At 45.7% G+C, this 16,067-nt stretch overlaps 1 protein-coding gene across 1 annotated transcript in view; it reads left to right on the top strand.

Annotated features, from left to right (window-relative positions):
• Positions 1 to 16,067, top strand: part of GMDS (GDP-mannose 4,6-dehydratase) — a 1,789,479-nt gene that overhangs the window by 664,580 nt on the left and 1,108,832 nt on the right. The gene's annotated exons all lie outside the window — the stretch shown is intronic.

The following is a 16,067-nucleotide window of genomic DNA, read 5'->3' as shown; positions in this document are numbered from 1 at the left end:
ATAAGTCAACCTTAACCCCTTCCATGCTGATGACGAACCCCAGCCGTCATGCACTTCTGTGCTCGTGTGCTGATGACGGCTGGGGTTCGTCACGGCCCGCCCCTGTTCGTGTTGTTTACAGCACACCAGGGGAATCGCGGCCGCATGGAAGGGGTTAATGCCTTTTTAACAGCAGGTGCTGAAGTACTCTTTAACGTAAGAAAAACTAAAGGTCTCACCATGCAAGCACCGTTTTTGAAGCAGAGATGTTCACTACATGATGCACAGTATGCCTTATATACTGCAGTTTCCTCTCAACTTCGTAAGGATACTTGGAACTAGGTATATAAACTAGTAAGTTATTAGAATTGTTGATCTTTGTACGTCTGTGACTATTGCCTTCCAAAACTATTAAAGGCTATTTTTGTTCTTTACTATTTTTCAGAGCAGAATCACAGTTGATCTTCTTAATACTACACCTAAACTTGATGACATAGAGAATTGGTTTAGATTCTCTTATTTTCAGTTCTGTAGTAGGGGATCTCTGTGTATAGTCATAATCTAGTGAATAGTCCCGCTCATGTGCGGGGACCCCGGAGCAATGAAAAATAATCTCTTAAGCTGTCTTCTTTGCAGTACTGCATAGACGCTTAAGAGAAAATTAAAGACAAATAATGCAGCCTATACATGCAAGGCTACACTATCCAGTACTTCAACTAGAAATGCAAGGATATTCCAAAATTATCCCACTTTAGACATGTCTGCCAGGTTTAACTATGGAAAACACTTCCCCCTTCACCAAATCCTTGGAATGATAGAGAGGAAGGACAGGACAGACAAGCCCCCATAGGCTGCCATTATGTGGCTTAAAAAGGGATACCGTGCCTTTAAGTAAACTTTCCAGAACTCTCCTGGTATCCCAGAATGCACAGCAACTCCCTCCACTTTCAGTTCTTTTTTCCGGCTCCTGCTAGCAGGACCCTGGAGCATTGAGCTCTTCCTTTTCTGGGTTTATTTCTACTAATTGTGCACGTTTAAAGTGTTAGAGTGTGTTCACTCGACATGTTTTTGCCTTGTCTACATCTGACTGGAGTTTCTCTGCTGTTTTGGCTGTTCTTTTTATCAAATATGCCTGCATTATTTGATAAATGTCCTGAGTGCTCCAGGAAAAAGGCAAACTCGGATCCTCACAGGGTGTGCATCCTGTGCCTGTCTTCTTCTCATGTTCCTGAGGAGTGTGATATCTGTCTGCAATTTCCTAAAAGAACCCTCAAGGACAGAGAGAAGACCAGGCTCCAAGGCTTGGAGCTGAGAAGGCAGCAAGGAAAAGGTGGGTCTGGGCATGAAGGGGCTTCTTCCTCTGCCCGTGCGTCGGCCTCTGGGGGGCTCCCCAGTAAAGAAAAGGCCAGAAAACTCCACCGGTCTCCGTCGACGTCGATAGCCTCGACGTCGGTGTCGAAAGGAATGACCAGTCTGTTCTCCGTCTACCCGGGGCTCTGGGTCGAAGCGACGTCAACGTTCGACGTCGAGGGGACTGATGTTGAGATCTCCGTTGCTCGCCCACAAGGGAGAGGGCCTCTACATGGCCCCCCTCTGGTCAGAAGAAGAAGAAAATAAGTGGGACTGTCTCCGGGCTCGGAGTACTCTCAAGTCTACTTACCCACCAAACCGAAGTCGCCTACACCTCCTCCTTTACCCGTGGGTCCTCCTCCGCGGACCCCGACTCCTCCTCCACAACCTCCTACGCCTCCACTACTTCCGGTTCCTTCTCACCGGCTCCACCGAGGTCTGCCTCGCTGCCTCATTTGCCGACGCCGCCTACAGGGCTTCCACAGCCTAGGCTCCCGGCTCGGCCTCCACAGCGCCCTCCTTTCCGGCCCGCAGACCGTCCAAGACCGCGGAGATCGAGGTCTCGCTCACGGCGGAGAGATAGGTCCAGGAGTCGCCATCGCTCCTCTACGAGGTCCAGACGACGCCATAGGAGGGACAGATCTAGATCCCGCCACACGGACTCGTCCAGTGCCAGGGATTACTCGCCGACCCTGTCGGACTCCCCTCGGACGAGGGTGTCCCCGATAGACGATATTGTCTCCTTCCAGGAAGTGTTGCTGCGAGGAGCGACTAAGCTGGGCATCACGCTCACTACGCCCACACCCTTGACTTCCGTTATTTTCAAGACACTTCACAAGAAGCAATTGTCTCGTCCATTGTTACCGTTGGTGCCAGGGCTGGTGGAACCCGCCATGGAGCTCTTCCTCACCCTTGCGGTTACTAAAACAGCGCCTTCCAGGCTGCAGAAGAAGTATCGGGCCCCTGACACGGATCCTGTGTTGTTTTCACTTGGATCCTGCGCCGGATTCGGTAATTGTGACAGCGGCGAGGAACCAGCACGCAACCACCCCATCATCAACAGTGCCCCCTGACAAGGAGAGCCGCTGTACGGATTCGGCAGGCAGGAAGGTTTGCAGGACGGCAGCCACGTCTATGAAGGCCACGAGTGCCGCGGCCTTGTTGGGGCGTTATGATCGGTCCCTGTGGGAGTCCCTAACACGGTTCGTGGAACGTTTTCCACGGGAGGATAGGAAAGATTTCCAAGAAATCCTTAATGAAGGACTGATGGTCTCCAACCGGGTGATCAGTTCCGCTGCGGATTCCTGCCATGGGGTCACCCTGAGGCGCCACGCCTTGCTGCGTCTGTCGTCCTTGAAGCCCGAGGCGCAGCAGAGGGTGGCAATCTACCCTTCTCTGGTGAGACCCTGTTTGGAAAACACGCAGACGAGGAGATGGCCCGTATAAAGGCAGAGGCGGAGACCTTGACAACTGTCGGATTGGAGAAGCTGAAGGAACAGAAGAAGACATTCCGCTCGTTCCAGAGACGGTACGGGGCGCAAGGTAGAGGGCAAGGTCGCCAGGCTGGATAAAAACAACATCAACAGCAGCAGTTCCAGCGGCGCCGTTCCAAAAGCGCCAAAGGCCCGGCTGGGTCTAGGCCCTGAGCTGTTACTTCCCCTTCATCCGTTACCCGCTCCGGTGGGGGGAAGCATTCAACATTACTTGGCAGAGTGGAGAAACATTACTCGGGACAAGTGGGTGCTGAATATTGTTTGCAATGGATACAGTCTTCGTTTAACTAGCCCGCCTCTAGCAATTCCACCGGTCGGCTTACAGTTCCGACTGCGCGAGCTCCAGGCGGAGGCCGATACCCTGTTAAGAAAAAGGGCGATAGAAGACGTCCCTTTATCTTAAAGGGGAAAGGGTCTTTACTCATGCTTCTTCCTAGTACAGAAGGAGGACAAGAACGAGTTCAGGCCCATTCTGGATTTGCGACAAGCAAACAAGTGTAGTCGCAGGGAGAAGTTTAGTATGCTGTCCTTGCACCAGATCTTTCCTCAGCTGCAGAGGGGAGACTGGCTGTGCGCGATAGATCTGCGAGATGCGTACTTCCATGTGCCCATTGCACGGAAACATCGGAAGTTCCTACGCTTCCTAGTCTGCACCAATCACTATCAGTACACCGTACTACCGTTTGGACTGAAGTCTCCACCCAAGACTTTTTCAAAATGGATGGCTGTGGTAGCAGCGCACCTGCGAAAGAACAAGGTGTTTGTCTACCCGTACCTGGACGATTGGTTGATCAATCCACCTTCCAGCAAGCACAGTTGCACTTCAACAGTTCGGCCGTCCTGCTGAACAGTCTGGGGTTGCACATAAATCTGTCCAAGTCTGTCCGGATTCCTGTGCAGTGCCTACAGTACTTGGTAGCCTCCATCAATACGTTGTCAGCAAGCGTGTCTCCTTCGGAAGAGAGACACTTATCCAAGGAAGGCTCAGGCTCTCATAGCTGCTCCATCTACAACAGTGAGGACGGTGTCTTCTCTTCTGGGATCGATGGCCTCTTGTATCTTCCTCACTCCACATGCGCGCCTACATATGAGGCCGCTACAGAAATGTTTGGAGGATCAGTGGGCCCAGAGGAAACGGTGTTGGGACGGCCGGATTCAGCTGTCTCTTCACGCCCAACAGTCCCTGAGATGGTGGTGCTTGGCTGAGAATCTACTCAGAGGGGTTCCTTTCCACAAGGATATCTCGACTCTCGTGACGGATGCGTCTCTCCTGGGCTGGGGAGCGCATTCAGACCATCTGCAGATCCAAGGACAGTTGTCTCCGGCGGAGTCCACGTATCACATCAATTTCTTGGAACTCAGAGCTGTTCACTCGGCACTGAAGGCCTTTCTTCCGTCCTTTCAGACCAGCTCCTTGCTTGTACAGATGGACAATACGACTAGCGGAAAGGTCTTTTCATTCCCTGGGTGTTAGAAGGGTGTTGAAATTCTATCTGGATAAGACCAAAGACATTTGCAGGTCCGACCAATTGTTTGTCAACTATGGGTCGGTTAGCACTGGTCCGGCTACTTCGAAGCAATCTATCTCTAGGTGGATTGTGTCGCGTATCCAGCTTTGTTATCAGAAATCGAATAAGACCTTAGGGGGTAAGCCTAAGGCTCATTCCACCAGGGGCAAAGCGGCCACAACTGCTTTGCTTTGCTATGTTCCCATTGCAGAGATCTGCAAGGCTGCCACTTGGAAGTCTGTCCATACCTTTGCTAAACATTACTGTCTGGACTCTGATGCCAGGGCAGATGCTCAGGTCGGACAGGCTTCGCTGCGAAATCTGTTCACATAATAGTGGTGTTGTCTTTTTCTTCACCGCCGGGTTGTTTTTCGATGGGCTTACCATTCTATTCAATAGATTATGACTATACACAGAGATCCCCTACTACAGAAGGAGTAATTTCTTACCTGTAACTCCAGTTCTGTAGTAGGGGTATCTCTGTTATAGTCATATGCGCCCGCCCTCCCCTCCCCCGGGGGAGAAAGTGATGAAATGATGAATGCTACAGGTCCAGCTGATACACCTCCAAAAAGAACTGAAAGTGGAGGGAGTTGCTGTGCATTCTGGGATACCAGGAGAGTTCTGGAAAGTTTCCTTAAAGGCACTGTATCCCTTTTTAAGCCACATAATGGCACCCTATGGGGGCTTGTCTGTCCTGTCCTTCCTCTCTATCATTCCAAGGATTTGGTGAAGGGGGGGAAGTGTTTTCCATGGTTAAACCTGGCAGACGGGTCTAAAGTGGGATATTTTTGGAATATCCTTGCATTTCTAGTTGAAGTACTGGATAGTGTAGCCTTGCATGTATAGGCTGCATTATTTGTCTTTAATGTTCTCTTAAGTGTCTTTGCAGTACTGCCAAGAAGACCGCTTAAGAGATTATTTTTGATTGCTCCAGAGTCCCCGCACATGAGCGGGACTATTCACTAGATACCCCTACTACAGAACTGGAGTTACAGGTATGAAACTACTCCTTATTGGTCACTGATGTGCATGCTAAGGCATTTAGGGCCAGGTGTATGACAGATTTTTGTGGTCACAAATGGCCCTAGCAGAATAGGGCTGTTTGCCACTGCAAAAATGCTTTTTCTGATGTACGAAGCTCAAATTGTGATTCATTAACTAGTTACCAAATCGGAATTTGGGTTTTGCAATACAATATTTGGAAGGGGCATGTATAGGGTGTCCCTTTCTAATACCATTTTGTAGTGTTATGTACAAATGTTTTGCGACTGAAATGCGGTTGCAAAACACTCACAATTTACTGCCAACTTAAAGTTGACGGTAACTCATTCATAAAAGGGGAGGGATCCCAAAGAGATCACCATCTACTCTTAAAAAATAAAATCCTAAAAGTTTCATTTTTTAATTTTTAAACTCATCCTGTTCTCCTTTAAGGAGAACAGGCTGCATAAAAAGATTGCTTTATTTAAAAGCAATCACAGACGTGGTCTGCTGATCCCAGAAGGCCGTATTCCCTGTGAAAGCAACGAATCACAGTGGTTGTAAATTGTGACCTACCTCATTAATATGCATTAGCTAGGTATATTTGCGACCCACTAGGAATCGCTAATGAGACTAAAAAGAGTTTTGTACATTAGGAATAGCAATTTCCTAATTGCGATTCACAGGAAATCGCTATCCATAATCTTAGTATGTCTGTCCATTAATTCATTAGAATTTGGCCATTAATATCCCCAATTGTCACATTTGTTGGCACCTGGCGGGTAACAACATTGTAATATGGCAATCCTGCTTAACCTTCCATTGTTTGAAGTAGGTGAAGGCATCTTTGGTCCAAAGCGGCAGTCTTGGTCTCTGATACTTGTCATCCACTGTTTTTCATATTTACTTGTACTGTTTATTAAATGTTTTCATAACACAGTACAAGACGTAATCAAAATGACATCCATTGTGCATAAGTAGCATGACATATGAGCACTACCCCAGATCAGAATGTACAGATCTTGCAGCACGCTGAAAGTCGATACAGATGGAGGGCATCCTGTGCTGGAAGGCTCCATGCGAACAAAATAAATGTCACAAATCCAAGAACAAATAAACAAACTTTTCAAGCTCATTAAGTTCAAGATGTTTCCATAGGGCCCCTAGTCTCACACAATGTTTCAGAGTAGCACATGAGGGGCTCCCATCGATGGTGAGGGAGGAGGGAATCTGGGAGGTAGGGTCTTCAAGTAAGGGTGAGAAGCGCTTTCGCTGCCAGAGCAGCGGGCGAGCCAGTCAGTTAAGGAGCTGCAACGCTTTAAGCTTCGGTAAAGTGAAGCACGTGTGGTCCAGTCGAGAGAAGTAGTTAAGAAGCAGTTGCCACATATGTGTGAATTTAGCATCAGTATGGACCAGTTTGTGAGATGTCTGCTCCATTACCATAACGTGCCAGAGGCATGTGAACCATAATATAGTGGAGGAGGCTGTCATCTTTTTCCAGGCAAGTGCTATCAGTTGCTTGGCAGTGTTCAGCATGTGGCTAACGAGCTTCTAATCAGTATGCGTCATTGCTTCTAAAGCGAGAGGTAGGATGCCCAGTATGACAGTGGTGTGAGGCAGGGATTGAAACCCCCTCAGTGCCCTCGCTGTGCCCTGAAATCTCCTTCCATTATGTAGTGATGAGGGAGCAAGACCACCAGATGAGACGGAAATCCCCAGGTTCCCTACCACAACGCCAGCAAAGGGATGGAGTCGGCAGAATAGATAGTGTGAAGGCACATAGGGGTATAGTACCACTGAGTCATGAGCTTGTAGGCTTTCTCTCGTTGGGGTATGCTTCTAAACATCTTGGGGAGGTCAAGACAAAGAGTTTCCCAGAGTTTTTAGGAGATGCCCTCAGAAGTGGTTGTTTGCCATTGTGTTTGGTATGAGTGAGTGTGGAGAGTGCTGAAGCACATGGTAGGTTTGGGATATCAGTCCCCCAGAGCCACCATGCCTTACTAGCTTCTTGAAGGGGGTATAAAAGAGGCACCGTAGACATTAGAGGGGGTAGAGTGCCCAGTGTTGCAGCTGGCAGTTTTGCAGCTGTGTCGATTTAGGGAGTTTTAAGTTTGATTTGCATTGGCCGAAAGGCTTAAAAGTGCTTCCCACAAAGAGGTCGCACAGTGTTCTGCACTTCCCTGCTAGGAAATATATGAGGGGCAAGGGCCGGTGTGAAATCACCACCCTAAAAGTGTAGACCGAGCTATAGTGGAGAGTGACTGCTGCCATTCGGCAGGCTTTGTGAAGATTGGTTAATTGATGGATGGATGGAGGAATGAATGAATGAATGAATGAATGAATGAATGAATGGATGGTGGTGGTGATTGTATAATAGAGTAGGGGCCTTCTTAACTGTACATACCTTATATGGTCTACAGACACTCTTGTAGAAGATCTGTTCATTTATCCCATAAACGCATACCATATCGTATTGTGTGTAGTTGGAGAGTTGTGTAGTTGTGGAGAGAATGTTTTTAGTGTGAGTGTAAATGCTCTGATGTCCATTATCTGTGTGAATCGTGTCCTCTGAGGTGGCGCAATATTAACTGCTTGTGAGGTAGTGTCAAGTTTATGTTGTTTTGTAAAACTGTGAACATGTCTGTAAATATACAAACCTATTATGGCATCTGTGAGGAGCGAGGGAAATCCACATCACTTTCTGCCAGGTCAGAGTGCTCCTTGGGAACATTGGACCGTCCAAAATTGGTTTGGTTGCCTTGGCCTTTCTGTCCTCAGATTTACACAGCAACAAGTACCCCTAGTCAGGATGTCTAAACTGAGAGGCCACATGAACTCCACTGGGTGACCTATATAACAGTGGTAACATTGTTGCCCCTCGTATGCCATCGTAACAGAAACGTAATCGAAATATTTGACTTCAGAAAGTTCAACCTCTCAACTGCCAGAGCGAAACAAGTGTTGGCTGTAGCATTAGTTGCATAAAATTAACTACTAAACCACAGCTACTGAATTTATGACCAATCCTCTGGAATAAAATAAGTGGAAGAGTGCAAGGATCTCTCTTTTTCTACTGTTTGATCGAGCTGGGCGAAGAGTAACACCCAGTGGCTATCCCTGACATGGTCTACTCAACGGATGCATGGGAGCTGTGCTAGCCTCTTTAGCAGTTCACACCCTCTCTATGCTCTACGAAAATGTTGACTGTATAATTTAACTTTGCACGCTTAACTTCAGCCAGTGTGTTATGACTATGCACACTTTATTCTACAAACATTTTAAATGTCTGCAGTAAGTTTCAATATCGCACTTAGACCCTGAGCAGGAGAGAAAATGGCACAAAAGAGAGAGATAGAGATAGTTAGAAATAGGGGGCACGGGAAGGGGAAGGGGTGGATCAGAACCTTCAAAAGTGAGATGAAGACACAAGAAGTGCTGGATTTGGAAGAAAGAGGCATGATGTGGAGGTGGCAGTTGGCAGCGCAGGCAGTAGACTCCTTAGAGAAAACGTAGCCCTTTCATATTTCTAAAGAAATTATGCTGTACTTGCAGCTGCTGGCTATGCATTATGTGCTGTTTTACCAGAAGAATGATTTCTGCTTTCAGGGCATTTGTGTTAAATTGTGAAACAGCACCACAAGTACCATGGCCTCCATTGTCAGACCACCCACTGACTCGCCTGCTTTCCAGTGCCATGTAAATCAGATGCCAGGGCTCCAGGTGTGCGGAGTTCATTCTCTGAGGGAGCGGAGGGAGTAGTGAGCTGTCAGAATACGTAGCTTACTGTACTTACCGTAGGCTTCCGGCAGACGTTAGCGTTCAAACAATGTTGTTATTAATAAAGTAATACGTGGTTAGGTTACGCAGCGTGGTGCCACGGGGCTGTGCGTCTGTTCCCCTGACCGAGATCTGGAGGGAGTTTAGGGGCTTTGACTGTGATAAGACATGAAACGGGAGAGCAGAAACTGCGCCGCCATGTCACCCTGGAAGTAAATCTATAGATTATTGTCGACAGCGGGTCCCAGAAGGCAGTGTCTGGAGCAGGATTCGGCAGTATGATTTAAGAGCGCGGGCGAGCCGGCTCTGTTCACCTTCCCGTGGCTACCCCCGACCACCGAGATGGCTGGGACCCAGGGAGCGTCTGGAGACTTCGGTCCATCCATCCTGCCCTATTCAGGCATGACGGGACTGTGGGGGTGATTCGCGGCCTTGCCCCACTCCTGTTTCCAGTGTTAAAGCTGCGTTTACCTTTTTTTAATACATCGCATATGGGAAACAAATCCGATTAGGCATGCAGTTGTAAAGAGGGGTCTTTCTTTAGTTGTTGGGGTTCGGTGCGCGCTGCTCTCCGTTGGCACGCTAGCTTTGATATTTTTATTATAGGGGCGTTTGGAGAGAAACGTAGGAATTTCGGAATTGACATCTGGGAAGGACCACCTAGCCCGTCTCCCAAACTCCCATAACACTTTATCTCCACTGACGTGTCTGGATATCAAAGACTGCACTGTTTCCTACAGCAACTGCTCGACTCCCGGACTCCCTCCGCATCCTATAACGCACTGCATTCCATGCCGAGAGGTAGTTAAGTGTATTTACGGTATGCTCCTGACTTCCTTTACCACCGACCTTGAGGTATACCTTACTTAGGCCTGGGATACCCTTTCCGCACAAACATTTCTTTTTGTTTTTTCCACGGTTTATACGGACAAAATGTGTTTCCCTCATCTCCTGTAAACTGGGGAGAATAGGCTATCTAATGGCTTCTCGAAGAAGCCACGTGGTGCAAACTCTACACCATCGTGCCTCTGTGAGTAGGCACTGTCCTTTCTCTGGAGTGGGAGGTAGGCCCCTCGAGTTTGGACAGTGCTGCGGAAAATGCTGCCCTAGTCACATGAATGGTAATATTCCTGTTTCCGGACTCATTTTGACAGTCATGACCGCAGGATAGCAGACATTCTTCATTTAGCTTGTGCCGGACAGTCTTCCCTTGCATCAGGAGGGCCCATCTGTGTCCTATGTAGAGCTTTATTAGAGTGAAGCCCATAGCGCTGCACACAGGTTGCACTCAACAGGACCACACAACCGTAAGATATGGAAGTTCCCTTCCCTTCCCACCAAAGCTGTACATGTGAGCCACGTGCATTCAATAAAGCAGCGATAGTCATGTTTACACATAATAAAAGTAAATGATACCAGACTCCTTTAAATAGGAATCAGTACATGCAATTACCAACCCAACAGCTGGATTGATTTTCCTCTGGGTACTGCTTTGAGAGCGCATATTAAAACTGCAGTCATTCTCCTTTGAGATGTTCTGCAGGTGAAGCATGCCCACTGCTAAATTCACAATGAAAAGCTGTTGACCTCCTTTACTTTCTCTAGCCCTCAAACACAGTGCTCCTTTCTCAATTTCTATAACTTCTGTCTGAGGTCTAGACTTGCAAACTAATGGCTCCAATGAGTTGACCTGCAAACGAGACCTAGAACAAGTCCATTGCACTACTGCACCAGAAACTTTACTACAAGTTTGTGCCCACAAACAGCTCCAAAAGCCTACGCAGGCAGCAAGCCGTTAATGAACACACACTGGTCTTCTAATTACCACCACACGTGTTGTGACTGCTCAAAAGGATCATTAACTTTTTCTCACTGAGCCTTGTTGCCAGCTCTGCTTAAATGTCTACATCCACAACACAGACTTCTTTCCACCTCCATACCGTCTTGTTGCTCGCTCATGTCCAGGTGTGCTCGCTCATGACAACACACCCTGCACAGTTAATCGGAGGAATGGGCACAGCAGTGAGGTGACACTATTTGTACATTGCTCCTGCCAGGCTCGAATGGAAGAGTCTCCAATGCTGCTGTTGAGCCCTGACTAGGACTGGCACATGCACCTTGCTGGACAAAAATTCAGCCACAACCCTAAAACAAATAACGTTCGGTTTTATCCATATGTTCTGGAAAATAGACAAGCCTTGTGCTTGTGGATTGTCTGCCGGGGTCTCCATTGTGGAGAGGACTGAATTTTAAGTAATCATGAATACTGGTTGATCATGGACTTATTGTTCCTGGTGAGAGTGGGTCAGTTTCCAAGCCTTCTTTTTATAGGTTTTTCCTTTGTGGGACGTTTTCACATTGCTGGATTTTCCATAAGGTCTCACGAGTCCAGATCCAGGAAGATATAAGTCTTTATATTTATTAATTTGTGAAAGCCGGGAAACACCCTTAACATCTCGGCCAGTACACTGCGATGCTGTTACATCGCGGTCGTTGCAACGACCGCGATGTAACCACGCTATGCCATTACAACGCAAGTCTTTACATCGACTTGAACTAGATGGCGTGCTAACATTACAAATAGTGTAGTTTACTATACCAACACCTTCCCTACTGTTAAGTTGACTGGAGTTGGAATAGTAAATGACACTTTTCTAATGTTAGCACGCCATCTAGCGCAAGTCGATGTAAAGACTTGCGTTGTAATGGCATAGCGTGGTAACATCGCAGTCGTTGTAACGACCGCAATGTAACGGCACGCATTGTACGGACTCGCATTGTTACATCATACATCCGTGAAAGCCCTTAGAACAAGAGTGTTATAGTAACAAGTTGATAAATGTCAAATACTCATTTGATGGTTATGCATAGAATTTCGGCTGATACATTTGGGTGAATGTCGTTAAGACAGTTATGGACATATTGTCTAACAATTCTCTATAAAGAGTTTTATGAATTGGTGAGTAATACATCTATAGTGCTAAACAAAACGTAGGTTTCTTTGCTAATGGTTTGTCAATGTACATCTATTTTTTTTTTTTAATAAAACATTGTATTGTGTTTTTGTGGTACAATCTGGGCCTGCATATACATTTTGAAGGCAAGATAAATCAAAGGTACCATTACATATATACAATCGTAACACCTGCAAAACCTGCAGGTAAAACAACATAAACATAGTGCAGATAGTCCCATATCCCATAAATCTTTGTAGATCTAACTGAATACGGGTTCAGACGGTGACCTATTGTATTGCGGGTTGTTCAGTGGCAATTAGAATGCGGGGACAATTCTTGTCAGGCGGCCACAGATGGAAGGGGGGTAAAATGTACATCTGTTTTGAAAGACGATTAGTTTCAATATTTTTATTTAAAATGTGCATTTAATTCAATGCTTTTTTTATCACTTTCCCAAGTCTTTAACCCCTAATGTAATGCTTACAACTAAGCCGAACTAGATAGGTCACCCTAACTCTAGCTCTAAACCTTTCGGTAACCCTAATTAAATGCCTAACCCAGTCCCTCACTCAAATTGTACCTTTTATCCCGTACACTAAACCAAACTCTCACCCTTACACTAAACTTTTATCAACCTTTTACTAATACACAACCCATCCCTTCATCCAAACTCTGGCCCTAAGTTTCTCAGTTACCCTAAACCTAACCCCAAACCTAGTACACACCACCCTAAGACTAACCCTATATTTCTAGCTTTCTTGCAAAACCAACTCCCCTCTCACTGTTTGCGTTCTCACTAGACCCAATGTTTTTCAGGAGTCACCGCCATACATTTCTGTGGGATAAGGTAGATAACGCAAGTTGTGCGTTAGTCTGGTTAGAAAGAAAATGAAATTGTTTAGTGGAGAAGGCTTATTCGGGAGGGCTGCTAGCATGCTATTACAGTGTTCAAGAACCAGAATCCTCTCAGGTCCAACACTCATTGTGTGAAGGAAAGCTCCACCGCTTTTCAATTTGTATTAATTACTTTCAACAAAACAAAGTGCACTACCCAGAATCACTCTTTCAGTTCTGTATCCTGTATATAAATGATGCGCTGGCTCATCTCTTTCCTGAAGTGCTGTAGCAACATGATACAAGTGTTTAACTTATTTTCCAGACTGCAACAAAAATATCTGCAGTGCTTAAGTCAAACTGACGTTGGTGCGTCAGCCGGTCTTTCCTCAAATTGTTTAGTATATGCTCTTTCAGATGTTAAACTTGATTCTCTGTTAAATCATTCCTTTTGGTACTGCTGTATAATTGCTCTTGGGATTAAGTCAATTTGACTGGCAAAAGATTGTTGACCAGGCAGAGGTTAAATCTTTCCTGATTAAACACATTTCAAATCGCTATGGGCCGTATTTAGGGATTAAAGGGAGCAGGAGCAATGCTGTAAATCTGCAGTCTACCCATCCCATCAGCACTCATGGTTTGCTCATCCTGTTTTGAGTTGGGGATACTGCTGGGTTAACGTTGGTGGAGACTCCGCTGCCTCTGCATGTGATCCATTCTCCAAAGAACTGCTGAGTCACAGTGCTGGTCGGCTTACCCTACTGGGTGGGGACGCTACTGTGGTGAATTTTCCCCGCCAGTCAAGGCATGGAGTATATGGGTAGGGAAAAGTTTACTGGCCCCCACACACAGGTAAAAGCTTCCTGCGTGTCGGGCTATTTACATTTTATTCAGAGAAAACAGACTCCTGTTTTGAGAGTTTGCCTGTGAATAAAAAAAGTTTGCCAAGCAGACATGCTTCACTGCTGTGAAGCGAGCCACCATGTTCCATGCTGAAAGTGGGTACTTGGTGCGGAGTTTTGGGTCTAGTTTTAAATCAATAAGACACCAATCAGGAATGCAATTAGAGCCCAGAGACCTCTGATTGTCCACGGACTCCTAATACGTTCCCTGAACCGTGCTTTATTGCTCCAGTATCTGTACTGAGGTGTAGACACAATCTACTACCAATTTGCAAACGATAATTTGTAACAAATTATGTAAGCCCTAGAATATTAGCACTGGAATTTCAAGCTAGTTTGTCTTGGAGGATTGGTTCTAACAATCATATGAAGATAATTGTATTCCATTCAATACTCCTCTCAAATACAAATAGGCTCCCTTATCTCAACTAGGATAGTTAATAGAATAGTTACTTGTATTTGTGACAAGTTCAGCAGCCAAACTGAAAAGAAATGTGCCATATTCTAGATATCAAAGACATTAAGTGTCTTAGATGTCTGTTTTGAAACTGCCTTTGGTAAGCAGTCAGTCTACTGGTCATATGTTTGATATAATGCTCCCACACTTCAAAGATATTTCTTATCGTAAAACATCCTTACTAATATTCATATTTTCAACAAATGTAGAAATGGCCTACCTTTGTTTCCAGAATCTCCATTGGTTTTGCTTTGTCGGCCAGTGCCCTAGAAACTGCATGGACTTTACTCATTAGTGTGACCCTCTAGCTGCAAAGGATGGCCCTTGGATAGGGTGCCTCACTCTCTGAATAAATGCTCAGAATTACACCTAGTTTCTGAGCCTCCGTACTTGGCTCTCAACTCCTACAATCAAGTGCCCTGCAGAATCAGAACTCTTTTGCTATGCATTCTCCTCTACAGGTTCTCCAGAGTTCTCTAATAGTTGCATCCATTACGCATCCATTACGCATCCATAACGCAGGCAATGCAACCTTGCAAAAGAAAGTAGCAAATGAACTTATGTGTCACTCTAAAAGCATTGTCCTAACAGGGCAACCTCTGAAGTATAGTATTAAGAAAGAAGTGCACAGTTACCCTAGAACAAAAACGGACTAAGAATAAGACAGTTTTAAAAATGAAAGTGAGTGAAGGCACACAGGAGGGGGATCCTCCTTTCAAAACTAGAGACCTCACACACCCAACAAGCTAGGTGTCATGCTTCATCATACGGGCTCGCCCCTCGTCTGGTCGGCAGTGCAATACCCGACGGGCACCCATAAAGGGGCTCTTTGGCGGGGATCTTTTGTTCCTGCCGTGTGGTGCGCAAGTGATATTAAAAGAAGTTGGGTAGTCCACAGGGAAATTTTAATAAAGTGGTAACCCTCAACTGTCTTATTCTTAGTCCCTTTTTGTTCTAGGGGAACTGTGCACTCCTTCTTTCTTGATACTGTGCTACAGGGGCGCGTGCACTGGACCCCGTTAAAAAAGCTCTACCTGTCCCCCTATGTTGTTTATACAACCTCTGAAGTATAACTTTTTTGAGAAAGTTTTTAATCCCACTATTACGTGACCAGATTTCCACAGTTTTGAATTGGGTGAGACACCAAATTCATGAATAACAGTCACCATAAAGGTAATTTAACATAAATGGTGTAGCACTGTAGCGTTCATGACGAGGAAACTTGGTCTTAGATTTGAAGAATGGGCCTATGTGGTCTTGAAAATCCAGGTACTACCCCTCATTCAGTATTAGGTATGGTACTATAACATATGGAGGCTGTCACAAACAACATTTTGACGGAATGTTGCGCACTCAATGGCTTGAGAATATCTGACAAGCCAAGATTTCCAAGTAACATTTTAAATAGATGCTAAATCTGTCTTGACCATGTTGTTTCATCTGTCTTAATTATCTTTGCATATGTTTTACCTGAATAAGTATGCTTTTTTCATGAAGTAGTTTTACTTCAGAAGACGTGTTACTTGACTTAATGTACTGTATTTTGGGTTTCTCATCTTTTTATGTGCAGTTCTCTGGCTGCACCCTCCTTTTAATTTCGGTACCAAACTGGATCCAGAGGGCTTGCTTAAATTAAGTGTTGCCGTTTTCTACAAAAGGCTTACATTTGCACGTTTTTTATGGGGATTGGTCCATAGGACTTTGTGACATGCAGCTTTTCATTAAAAAGTACGTTTTTACTAGACCAATAAAATTCTTTTGTGAGGTGTTTGAAATGGCAAGATACCATGAAACTTCAAGTCCGCTTTTTCCTTCTTTAAATGGTA

This window comes from Lissotriton vulgaris, chromosome 4_1, assembly GCF_964263255.1.
Source record: "Lissotriton vulgaris chromosome 4_1, aLisVul1.2, whole genome shotgun sequence".
Classification (NCBI taxonomy): Eukaryota; Metazoa; Chordata; class Amphibia; order Caudata; family Salamandridae; genus Lissotriton; species Lissotriton vulgaris.
The sequence above is the reverse complement of the archived record's forward strand: the minus strand, read 5'-3'. Positions and strand labels throughout refer to the sequence as shown.